This window comes from Corvus kubaryi, unplaced genomic scaffold, assembly GCF_017639235.1.
Source record: "Corvus kubaryi isolate FWS band 111438036 unplaced genomic scaffold, C.kubaryi_AGA036_p1.0 69, whole genome shotgun sequence".
Lineage (NCBI taxonomy): Eukaryota > Metazoa > Chordata > Aves > Passeriformes > Corvidae > Corvus > Corvus kubaryi.
In genome coordinates this window covers 4,506,181-4,519,065 of record NW_024582057.1, presented here as the reverse complement: position 1 = coordinate 4,519,065, position 12,885 = coordinate 4,506,181, and the positions used below count along the sequence as shown (strand labels likewise).

General features: G+C 40.4%; 1 long non-coding RNA gene across 6 annotated transcripts in view; it reads right to left on the bottom strand.

The window, feature by feature from the left end:
• LOC121674693 overlaps window positions 1-12,885 on the bottom strand; it is a 45,756-nt gene that overhangs the window by 14,043 nt on the left and 18,828 nt on the right. For 3 of the 6 annotated variants that reach the window (XR_006019784.1, XR_006019783.1, XR_006019785.1), the window contains 2 exons: window positions 10,458-10,609; window positions 1,808-2,002 (listed from right to left, as the gene is read on the bottom strand). This is a non-coding gene — a long non-coding RNA (uncharacterized LOC121674693). Of the gene's footprint in view, window positions 1-1,807; window positions 2,003-2,589; window positions 2,689-10,457; window positions 10,610-12,885 lie in introns of all 6 variants that reach the window. The other 3 variants (XR_006019788.1, XR_006019786.1, XR_006019787.1) reach the window with 2 other exon arrangements.

Sequence of the window (12,885 nt, the reverse complement as noted above, 5' to 3'; positions counted from 1 at the left end):
TGAACCAATTCTTCTTTTAATAAAAACAAAGTCACTTTTTGGCAGGGTTCTCTATAACCAACTGACAAGTCTATTTAAGTCTGCTTCCCAAAGTTTTATTTTTGTATCCTATTTGTCACCAGCTAATGAGCAGTGCAAAGTATCAGTTGCTGAAGCACGTGGTTTGAGCAGCACTGGACTCACTGGGCACTGATTATTAAAATAGAAGTTAGTTGGTAAAGCTCCAAGAATGAACCTGAAACTTGGGTTTGAGTGTTGTTAGGACTGCTCCCACGTTAGCCTATGAATCGAATGAGACATCGTTACTGTCTCTTCAACTATGTTTTAAAAAAGAAAATCCCTGTGTCTTTACCAGGTGTTGTGCTTAGTGAGACAGTGAGAAAATTACAAGCTGATTAAAATTCTAGTCTTTTATGCTCTGTTTATTGGGGATTTTTAACCAAGCATCTAAAAGCTCCCTGTACGTTTTTAGGACTCTATGCACACAAGAAAGAAGTGATCCTGACGCAGAGTCGACAATTGAATGTAAGAGGCAAGAGATAAAATGAAAAAGCAGGAAGCACTAACAGCCTCACAGAGGGCTTTTTTTTTTGGTTTGTTAAGATTAGTGGTAAGGTAGACGTGTCTGTTTGTTTAAGAAAGCAAAAGAAAGTTTTGTAAGGATGGATGAAAAACAGGACAATGAAGTACCTGAAGGTGCAGATTGGTGAAAGTGGAAAACTTCATCTGACAATCTTGTAGTGCAATAATGGAAGAAGGGGTATGTTTGAAGGAAATAAACTAGTCAAGCATCTACTTTTCTAAGTACCATCCTAAATTCATCCTTGTTCTGCACAGCAGTGAAAGTAGGTATGACTGAAGTGAGTGCTGCAATGAATAAGAGTTCTGCTGAAGTTTGTAAAGGTCTCATCAAGTTGTCCTCCACCCTATGCATCTTCCTGCCCAAGCCTGGGACTATTAAAGAATCCCCTGTAACTAAAAGAAGTAGCATTTTGCCTGTTACAATGCAAGTAGTGCTTTAGACTAGGTAAATACTTCCTAGTTCTTTACATGATATTTAAGACTGCAATTCCCATTTCACACTTTATAATTTAGGTATTAATCTTTGACTCATCCCTGACATTCTCCTTTACACCTACAAGTACTTTGGTGTACAGTATGTTTTGGAATTTAACAAAATTAGATATACTGCACTTTGCCAGAGAATGACTAGAGACAGAGTACTTTTTTCCTAAGCTAGCCAAGTTAAAAAAACCCCACTTCTGCAGCCTTAGCAAGACCATGTGTGTCAGGGCAGCTGTTTTGCTATAACACAGAGGGTCTACATCCAGTAGAGATGAATAAACTGTGCAGATAGGTTACAAATGTTTCTCCTATCACTAATTTTTTTTAATACCTTTCTTGTGTGTACACCTCTGTGTATGTATGTATCTTTTCCCTCTAGAAGTTCTATGTTACAAGTATTTCAGATAGGAACAGTTCTGCTTTATCAATTTCATGGATGAGCTCTCTGTATTTCAGGATCTCTCACAGTATTTTCTAGCCTTATTTAGTGACCTATAAGACACAGATCAGACAGAGAATGGTCTCATTTCGTTTTTCTTTTCCAAGTTGATTGTGTATGTACTAGCGGAAATCCATGAAATTTAAATGCCGTGCAGCATCAACAGCATCTGGCTTGGGAGCCAGAGGCTGATGTTGGCTTCCTCCTAATGTGCCATTGCACTTATGTCATAGCTGCTAACCCCTCCTGTAAAACAGAGGTGGATGTGTGGCAGAGATCAAGACTTCAAGCACATTGTCCTACCTGTAATCTGGATTCCATTCTGTGTGCTGGAGCCAGAACACCTATGTCCTGGAGGAAACAGTTCTCTGTGTTGTTTATGCTGCTGGCCTTTAGCTTGATGGTTTTTGTTTGCTTCTTTCTTCCCTTACCATCATCACCAGTTAGTGTCCTGAATCTCATGTGGTTGGGCTTTTGTGCACGAAGGAACAATAGAAACTGTAAAATCACAGAAAGGATGAAATGTAAAAGCATTAATCTCAGAAGAGCACGGACAATGAAGAAAGTCTTGAGAAAAGGGTGAAAGATGCTGTGGATATACCTTACTGAAATGTATGGAACACTTAGGTATTGTGCCAATGAGTTGAAACAATGGCAAGACATAGAAAGACTGTCCCACTAATGGTAATGGTCTGTCCTTTGCTCATGCTCTCTGTTATTCCCCTGTTTGCTTCCATGGAGAAAGGAAGCTTTTCTTCTATCAGATTTTGCTACTGATCTCAATGAGAAAATATTTAGATGGTAAATTCTTTCAGGCAGGGATTATTTCTTCATTGCCTGCCACAGTGGGACTTTTGAGTTATGACTGCAGACAGTAGGGACTCAGGCAGTGAGGAGGAATAATAATGGAATAGCGCAAATTGTAAATGATTTATTTCCTGAAGGTTGTTTAAAGCAGATGTACACAATGCTTAGTGGAATCTCTCAGCAAAATCCAGATCTGCAATGAATAGAGCAGAATGAAATGCAGCTGGGATGGAGCTGTCCCTTCTAACCATAGCAGATGGAATGCATCAGTTAATTACATCTTGGATATATGATTTTCTCAATCCCAGGTCATGCGTGGGCTCCTTCTCCCAGCCAGCTCTAGGTTTAGACAGGACAGAGTTTCACAGCAAAGCAGACTGCTGGGGAGGAAGGGAGCCTGTAAAACAACAGTGGCTACAGAACTCTTTGCCATAGCTATTTCATTGTTTTCTTTGCCAAGTAGCTGCTGCCAGGGAGTTTCAGTTCCTTCCAGAAGCAGCAGTTGCTGCCCCAGCCCCTCTAATTCCCCCAGAAGCAGCGGAGACACAAGTTCAGCTTCTGTAGCAGAAGAAAACCCAGTGCCCATGGGGCTTTTAGCTGCCACTTTTGGGAGCAGCAGCATTTTCTGTTGCCTTGCAAGGGGGCAACTCAAGCCACTGTCTATTTCACTAGGCAAGTTTTAGCTTTTAACAGGCTCAGAGTATTTATTAGCCACTCCAATCTGAACAGACATTTCTCTGGTTACTCTTGAATAAATAATCTTTTCCTGAGGGGGAAGGACGGATCTTTCCACTGTGATTGCCTGTCCTCTTTCAGTACTATCATATTCCTTTGGAGTCTACTGCTGAATCTTGGACTTACCATTGCTTCCACCATTCACCAGCTTAATTTGGTGAATGTGACTTAAAGGGACACACCACTAAGTGGTGGTGACAGACACCCTCAGAGAGAGAAGATGACAAGAAGTCTGTGACTAGATGATGCGAATTTATTCATTACAGAAACACATATGAGTTGTAAGAGTAAAAAAATGAAAATGGAAGTAATGAAAAGTAATGAAAATGGAAGGACACCTTATTGGAATAATAACTGCAATAGTCCTGTCGTGCACCTGGGGAGGAATAACCCCATGCATCAGTACAGGTTAAGGACTGATCTACTGGAAAGCAGCTCCGCAGAGAAGGAGCTGGGGGTCCTGGTGGACAACAAGCCGTCCATGAGCCAGCACTGTGTCCTTGTGGCCAAGAAGACCAGTGGTATCCTGGGGTACATTAGGAAGACCATTGCCAGCAGGTTAACAGAGGTGATCCTCCCACCCTACTCAGCCTTAATGAGGCCATATCTGGAGTACTGTGTCCAGTTCTGGGCTCCTCAGGACAAGAAAGACATGGAACTCTTGGAGTGAATCCAGTGGAGGGCTATGAAGATGATTAGAGGACTGGAGCATCTCTTCTATGAAGAAATGCTGAAAGCTGGGCCCTGTTTATCTGGGAGAAGAGATGACTTCTAATGGAAACATGGGAAGTTTCACTTGAATATGAGGAAAAAACTCTTTACTTTGAAGGTGACAGACCACTGGAACAGACTGCCCAGAGAGGTTGTTGAATCTCCTTCTCTGGAGATATTCAAAACCTGCCTGAACACGATCCTGTGCAACCTGCTCTAGGCAAACCTGCTTTAGCCGGGAGTTTGAACCAGATTGTGTGACACAATATGCTTTTTTTTTATCAATAATGACAATATCTGGCTTTGTCACAATTCTCCAGATGATTGGGAAATCCAGTGTATTACTACTTAGTGAAAAATCTTTGCAGAAGACAGACAGGGCTTAAAGAGCAGAGTGCTTGAGGGGCTAGACAAATAGTTATTTTAAGTATCTCAAATGTATTTCTTCATTATGAAGAAAATGATCAAGCATGTTCTTCAAAGGTTCTTACATTTCAGAGTCTCATGGTGGCTTTCTAGTCACCTACAGATGAGTATAATTCTCCCTTTGGTGAAGTGACTGAATACATTATTTCTATGTGACACATTCTAGTTACACCATCTTCCTCAATTTTTCATGAGGAAAAAAGGAGGAAAAATTATAATTTGCAGCAGAACAATTGGGAGACTTTAAGAAAAGAAATTCTAATCCAAAGGGTCTTGTATACTAGGAAGATCTACCAGGGAGGTTGTGCTATCTTTCAAGAGAAGATTTAAACTGTAGGTCAGAGAAACACCACTGGAGAATGAGCTTGGTAAAGTTATTGCTGCTGTGGTGCACAGGGATTAGAGAATTTCTCAAGTCTCCTTCTGCCTTGAATTTCTGTGAACCTGGGCTTTTTTTGTTGTTTGCTGCGTGTTTATTGATCTATCCCACTATGCTCTTTTCCATTTAAACTGCAACTCTGCATTAAGTACTGCCTTCAAACACCTTTTCCTTCTTCAGTAACCTTTTTCTGGAAGGGCATACTACATCTCTCTTTTATTAAGCACACAGTATTTGTATGTTCCAGTCCTCACTTCCTCAGGCTTTTGGAGCTGTTTCCAGCAAATTGTGTTTTCTCATAGGCTCCAGGCATTGGGAGAAAAATTACAGCCTAGAAGTGAAATTTCACATACCTAAAAAAATGTTAATATCTCCCAATATGCCGTATTCACATGGGATTTGCAGAAGATGGACGTAAAACCCAGACTGATTTCAGTAGTGCCAGCATTTGGCTAGAGGGGCCTGTCACACACAGAGATGTTATATGCTATAGATACTGTTCAACTAGTCCCTTTCATTAGGGATGCTCTAATTCGATCATGCACCATATCCTATTTTCATGTTAAACCATGTACAGAGCATTTTTACAAGCACATGTAGTTTTAGGACAAGGGGGAATGGCTTTAAATCAAAAGCGGGTTGGTTTAGACATGATAATCAGAAGAAATACTATGCTTTTAGGGTGGTAAAGCACTGGAACAGGTTGCCCAGAGAAACTGTGTATGCTCCATCCCTGGAAGTGTTTGAGAACAGGTTGGATGGGTCTTTGAGCACCCTGGTCTACAGGAAGGTGTCCCTCCTATGGCAGGGGTGTTGGAACTTAGATGATCTTTAAGGTCCCTTCCAGCACAAACCATGTTAGGATTGATTCTCCCTTATTTCTACAGCCAGACAACTCATTCTCATTTGTTACAAGACCCACTGAAGCCTTCCTGTGAGTTGCAGATGTTGAACCACCACAAAGAAGATTCTCACTAAGATTTCGTTTTTGTGGGCTCTTAATAAAAGAAGTGAGAAATGGAAGACAGGATTACTCTGAAGTAACCTCTGGAGTAATTGTTGTTTGTTGGCCGCTGACTATGTGCAGAGACCAGAGAGAGTAGCTACCCAGCTGCAGTATCTCCTCAGGTGTGAGAAACTGGAGAAGGAGTGGTGGTGGCTCAATTCAAACTCCACTAATCTTCCTGGTCAAATGCTGATTAGAAATTTGTTGTTGGATGATTTTGTAGAAAGTCGTTCATAGAACTCTGTGACAAAGTGTGTTTCTTACATGGTTCACAGGCAGAAGCCCTTTTTATCCTAATACTAAAACATCTTGAATACCAAATCCTTGCCACAGTCAGTGAATTTCAGTTTAGGACCTGTTTCAAAAGAGAGATTTGTTTTATCTGTGTGCATTACACAGCTTGGACTGAACTTCTTATATTCCTGTACCTACACAGGTGAAAAATACAAGCCAAATAAGAAATGCATGGAAAAACCCATATCATGGGGTTACAGGCAGGGTTTTATAGCATGCTGCAATATTCACTCCATATAGCAATTGTCCCCTCCTTTCTCAAGACTCTGTCCTATTACTTTTTGGCACACAGCTACTTCTACCTACCCACCGCTTGAAGTTCCAGATAGAAAACTCAAGTTGAAAGGAATTGACCATGCCTTTGCAAGGTCCAATCCCTGAAATATTGTTTAAGCAGCTCCTTTACTAGAAAAGTATCTGGTTAGACCTTCATTTAACTGAACCATGTTAGGAGGCTTACCGGTATTTGTTAATGGTCTACGCCTACTGAAGGTCTAGCACAAGGAATGCGAAAGAGAAATGATTTAGAGGAAGCAGCTGGCACTGTCTGGCTTTAGTCACCACTGTAATGCTGCTGTGCCCACATACCTCCTCTGCAGAAGTTGAGTTTCCTTTGCACATTCTTTTTGAGGGAGCTAGGGTTGTTTAGCCTGGAGAAATTGAGGCTTGAGGATACCTTATTGCTATCTACCACTGCTTGAAAGGAGGCTCTAGCAAGGTGGGTGTCAGTCTCTTCTCCCAGACATATAGCAACAGGACAAGAAGAAATGGCCTTAAGCTCCACCAGGGGAGGTTCAAGTTGGACATCAGGAAAAATTTCTTCCCTAAGATGGTGGTAAAGCATTGGAACAGATTGCCCAGGAAGGTGGTGGGGCCACCATCCTTGGAGGCGTTCAAGAAACGTCAAGCACTTAGTGCTATAGTTTAGTTGAAGTGATGGTGTTGGGTCAAAGGTTGGACTCAATGATCTTGGAGGCCTTTTCCAACCTTAATGATTCTATAATTCCAAAAGAAATACTGTAAAAAGCATTATCCTAAGTAAATTTTTACTTCTCACTTTCTTCCTCATGCTGGGCATCTCTAAGAGGCATAAAATTCTGCGTAACTTTTAATTTTTCCTCTAAATCTACTATAGAGCTACTCAGACTAGTCTGTAGGTGATACCTGTCCATGCCAGCTGGTGATTGTTGCAAGACCCCTTACTTGCAGAGCACTATAATAAAGAATATAAGAACTCAGGCAATGGCAGAGCTACCTTGTCTCTTGAGTTTAATGAAGTGGATCCCTTACCCACTTGAAATCACTACTTGAGATACCTGGGAGACATTCTGATAACCTGGGAGTTTGTTATTATTGTAACAATGACAGAGACAGTGTATTAGCACACAATAGCTCTCTTCTTGCCTGACTCATTTATCTGTGTATTTATAAACTTGTATGTGGATCTACATGTTTACATATTATAAAAATAGCTTTATCTATTTCTTTAAAGCTGGCCTACTTGAAACTGAGATTTTTTTTTTTTGTGCATGTCTGACCATTTCAAAGGAGGTAACAGAATGAAGAAATTATTACCTAGTATGCTTGCAATAATGGTTTTACTGTAGGGTGCTCAGCTCTGAAACAGGTATAGATAAAAGCTATAAGGAATAGAGAACAAGTCAGACGATCTGGACAACCAAATAACTGTAAGTGTGTTCTGTGTTACAGAAGGTTCATTACATAGAGCTGTAAGCACTGGATACATCCCTCCCTTCTGAAAAGGAGATTAAAGAAATCCATATTACTTCTATCTTTTCATCATTTTTATTTTAGTATTTTAAGCCCCAAGTTCAAACTGACTTTAAGTAACTTCTAAAGCCATAAGGGGTTAGGCAGAGGAAGGATTTCCAGAGACTGCTTCATAACTTTAAAAGCTATTTCTATGACAGGGATCGCAGCCTGCAAAAATATTAAATACTGTCCCTTTTTTTGGTTTGATAATCAGTGCTTGATTTCTCCTCTCCCTCCTTTTCCAAAGACATTACAAGTTTTAATACTGGGCATTCCAAGACTACAAATATGACTGTTCAGGCAAGATATTTTTGGCCTTTGCTAATTTCCACAATTGCTTTTTCAAAATCAATATTTTTTTAATTGGTCACTTGAGCTTTTTTCAGTGACGTTGAACCTCTGATGCATGTCACTTCAAAAGCATTTTCCAAACATTGTAGGCGTCATGGAGCAATTTTAGCATAAAAAGAAGAGTATAACTAGAGATGGCGGGGGAGCAAATTACATTTTGTATATATAGTATTAAATGCTTCCATTAGTTGCCATAGGGATGGGCAGAAGTTGGTCTGAAATGACAGATTTTCTGATGCTTGATGGGTTTAAAAGGAAAACACTGTGGGGGGAGGGGGTTTTATTGTTATTATTACCCTGGGATACTTTTATAGGGGAGGGGGAAATATTAAAGTAATATTTCTCAAAAAAGATTCTTTGTGTCTACATTAACAGACCAGGCATCACCTTTGCCTCTCTACAGAGACACTGACCTCTACAAAACAGGCATCTTTGTAGCTTCAGGGCTGTAATTCCACAGCTGCTCAGAGCTTCTCATTTCCTTTTGTTGTGCAACACAGCAGCTAGCACCACAACCCCTCCTCCTAAGCAGTGTCTGTAAATCTGCGGCAATAATAACCCGCGGAAAGCCGTGTCCCGCAATTACTGCTGCACACACTCCAATTACAACAGGACTGGTGAGACCTGCTTGTCAGACCAGGCTTTCCGATTTGCGCGCTCTAACATCCACTTGGCTCAAATACTGGAGATCAACTGAAAGCAAGCCATGGATTTATCGCTACGATTTAAACGTCCACGTGATCGTGTCGAAAAGCTCAGAGGTGCGAGTCACATACCTCAACGTGTGTTTTAAGCCTGCAGCCATCCGATGTTACAGCTGTCATTCATGCCAAGCATGACCAGAAGTAGGATGCCAGCTGTGTAGTCAGCTGGCATTCAGGTCCCTGGAAATTGTGTGGCTGGTATGTGTGCCATACAAGGGATACTTGCTGGCTTTGCTGACTGAAAAATGTGAATACTTTGGAAATTACTACTACACAATATGCAGATGAGAGTCAATCAGGAGGCTGAATGAGACAACTTTGTGTTTCAGAAGGTAGTCCATATCAGAAGAATCTGCCTCATAAGGATTGAAACTGAGGCAGTGTACTTACTGAGTATAACCTAAATTCACTTTCCATTGATTTTCAGTAGGTTTTAAAAGAAGCACTGTGAAGTTATTTTTTTTAACCTGACTCCTATGCTGTGCCACAAGTACCTTTTTTCTTCATTCTCCCAAGGGCAATGTTTTATTAATATTACTCATCACCCTGTGGAGCATTGAGCAAACACTTGAATGTTATTTTGAGAAGACCACTCATAGATGGTAAAATGTAATTTGTCAGGGCAGTTGTTTGTAGTCTGCCTGACACGCTGTTGTGTCAGTTCATGGGGATGCACCTCACTGATGTGGCTCTAGTGTCTCTAATAATTAGTGAAACTTGGGCAACAGAAAAGATGCTTAATTTTTCTTTGCAACAGGGTTGACTGAAAGTAAGCTCAACCCACGTAAAACACTGGACTGTCCTTGTCTGTAGTGTTTTAGAAACAATCTCCAGTCTGGTGTTTTGTTAAAAGACCTCCTCTTCTGTCAAGCTGGAGAAGAGGATCTGCATTAGCTGTTCCATAGTGTAATGCAAATTTGGTATTAGTGCTACAAATTCCCGTTGAAGGTGCAAAGAAGGATTGCTCCAAAGGCAAGAAGAAATTCTTTGAAATCACGAACAACACGAAGTTTTAAGTACTCTCCTGAGCCTGCAGTGTATGGTGAAGGAGGAGGAGGATGTGGGCAGAAAGGCATGTCTGAGGAGACAGGAGATCTTGTGTAGCCCCCATCATGCTAATGGAACATGTAGCTGCAGTACATATTACTCTTTTGAGCCATACTTTTGATATCAGACAGAAGTAACTTGACAGCACTACAGTTTCACTGTAATTAAGAAAGAATGAATTGGGTTCCTCTGGCTTATCGCACTTGTCATTTTTGACCTTGCCTAGACCTGAATTATGCAGGCTCAAGTTCTTCAAAAAAGCATTGAGAACACAGCAATACATAGTTGCATATACTTACATATATAAAATGCAGTAAAATACCCAACTTATGCACATTTAAAAAATCACATCCAAACTAAGTTAAAGGTACAGGTAAGCTTTGGAATAACTTCAATAGTGAGGTACAGTAATATTTGTCCAGGAGTTCTCAAGATATCTGGACAATTTTGTCAGTTATATTCACCTGTTTCATTACAATTCCTATAAATATTCCCATTGTGAAAGATACAGCTCCTCAATAGCTCCAGAGTAACATAGGGTAGGAAATACAAGACAGGTGGCTGTTTTTCCTGAAGCTCTCACTGTTGATCTGTCTTACCAGACAGATCTTAAGAACCATAGACCAAACCATAACAAAAATTGATGCAATTTTTGGAGGATAACACAGTATAAAAACAAGAAAGGAGATTGGGAGCCCCCAACATAAGAAGGACACAGACCTGTTCGAACAAGTCCAGAGGGCAGCCACAAAGATGCTGAGAGGGCTGAAGCAACTCTCCCATGAAGACAGGGTGAGAAAGTTGGGGTTGTTCAGCCTGGAGAAGAGAAGGCTCCATGGAGACCTCTGAACATTCCAGTACCTAAAGAGGGCCTGCAGGATAGAGAGAGAGAGGGACTTTTCACAAGGGCATGTAGTGATAGGACAGAGGGAATTGGCTTTTAACTGAAAGAGGGGAGGTTTAGATTAGATACTAGGAAAAAAGTCTTTACTGTGAGGATGGTAAGGCACTGGATGTGGATGACCTATCTCTGGAAATATTCAAAGCCAGGTTGGATGCAGCTCTGAGCAACCTGATCTAGTGGAAGGTGTCCCTGCCCATGGCAGGGGGCTTGGAACTGAATGATTTTTAAGGTCCCTTTCAACCGAAACCATTCTATGATTTTACAGTAAATTATTCAGGGACTGGCATTGATATATATTATTTATCTATGTATGCACAGTGCCCTATGAATATTAAATCAAATCTTGTTATTTGAGAACTACACCTTGTAGATTCATTAATACTTCATGGTTATGTCTTTGCCTTACATAAAGTCAGTTGGCAAAAAGTTATTTGATTTTGTTCTAGCCAGAATGTAAGTCTTAAATTTTTATTGAATGTAATCATGTTACTGTAGTTATGTCCAGCTGCTCAGGTACTTTGGAATTGTTTATCCCATTTAAACCACTAACCAACTAAAACCAGGTTTATGAATGATGCCCTTTCAGTGCAATATCTCAAATGCCATCAGGAGACTGTAAGCACACAGTTGTTTCCAGTTTCCCAGTGCTAGTTTTCCCTTTCTTTCAAGGAAGGTTAAGACTGAGACAGTACCTGTATTAGTGCAAAATGAAGGCATTCCCTCTTACATATTTGGCCAGCCACACTATCTTGTGCAGGGGGATAGCTCAAGCTTTGGTGATTGCTCAGTCCCAGGAGGGCACAGAGGATGGATGATTTTGTTGTCTTTGCTTCCAGCAGCCAATTTAGATTCCTTTAAAGTTCCTTTGCCAGAACTCCTTGGAAAGTGAGCAGGAAGTCAAAAGCAATGCCTTCACCTTCTCGACTGCTGAATGCTGGCAGGGGAGTGAAGGAAGGCTTACCCAAATCATCTGTTTTACTCATTTCCTCCACTTTACCCACCACAGATAGCTCTGTGTTTCATTACTTCCACCAAGTCGCCCATGGGGGTGAACTAGAGAAAGTTCCTTTTCTTCCATTCCTGTGTAGTTTGTTATAGGAAAAGAATAATCTGGTCATGTAATTGAGGAAAATTATGAAGGTCTATTAAAGCTGAAGAATTTCTGCCTGTATAAGGACTGGAGGCTTAGGCTTTAACGTACATGCTCTCCCAAATTCTCTCTTCTCTGTTTATCATATAATTATGACTTCAACTTCTCCTCCCTCAAATGAAGGCGTATCAAACTGCCATACATCATCTTAGAACAGACTTTTACTATGCACGATAGCTAACCTTTGTTCTCAATGACAGCACTTTAAAGGTTTTCTCAACTAGCAACTTCTTGAACTTCTTGTTCATGACGCATGATGCTGGAGCTGCCTCCTTTCAAGCTCATCTCTTCTGCATTGGAATCCATGCTGTTATTGCTTTGGACCTAAATAACAGGAATGTGACCCTGATGCTATGAAAGCACAAACCAATCCTTCTACTGATTTCAGAGCCAGAGCTACCTTTACGTTCTCTTTAATGTTTCTGGATATTGATAAATTTTACGGCAGAAGCATTAAAAGTAAATACTGCGGCACTGGAAGTACCTTCTTCTGGACATCTCTCTTTAAATTCCTATGTGGTTTCAGCCTAAGGATCCCAAAATGGAATTGTACAAAATTTGTAGAAACTTCTGAAAACATCAATGTTAGTCTCTATCCCTGTAAAGAATCTGCAAACCTAATTTGAATATTTTTGTCTTTTACTGCTTGTTATGTGCATCATAATATCTGTCTTGCATTACAAACAAGAAATAGAGAACATATTTGTGTCCTAATTTTGCTAGCAATCCTCTCTTTTTAACATATCTAAGTACAAGACTAATAATTATAATTAAAAAAAGCCCATTCTTTACAGCTTAGGGGCTTAAACTTTTATATTCCTCCTTTATTCTGAATGTATCCCTCAGGAAACAACTCTCTGTAATAATCACCTTGCCTACACTTCTTCAGTCACACATTACATTCTCTCTCCCACTTTCTTTCAGGTTAATATTAGTGTTTGTCAGCAGCAGACTCTTTTTTCAAAGCTCTGAGTCATTACAGTAACAGTTATGTTCTCAATAGAGAGTTCAGGGTAGGAAAAAACCTCAGCCCAAAGCCTACATGTATCTGACTGTTAGAGAACCAAAAGGCTACTCACTCCTTTCTCACTCGT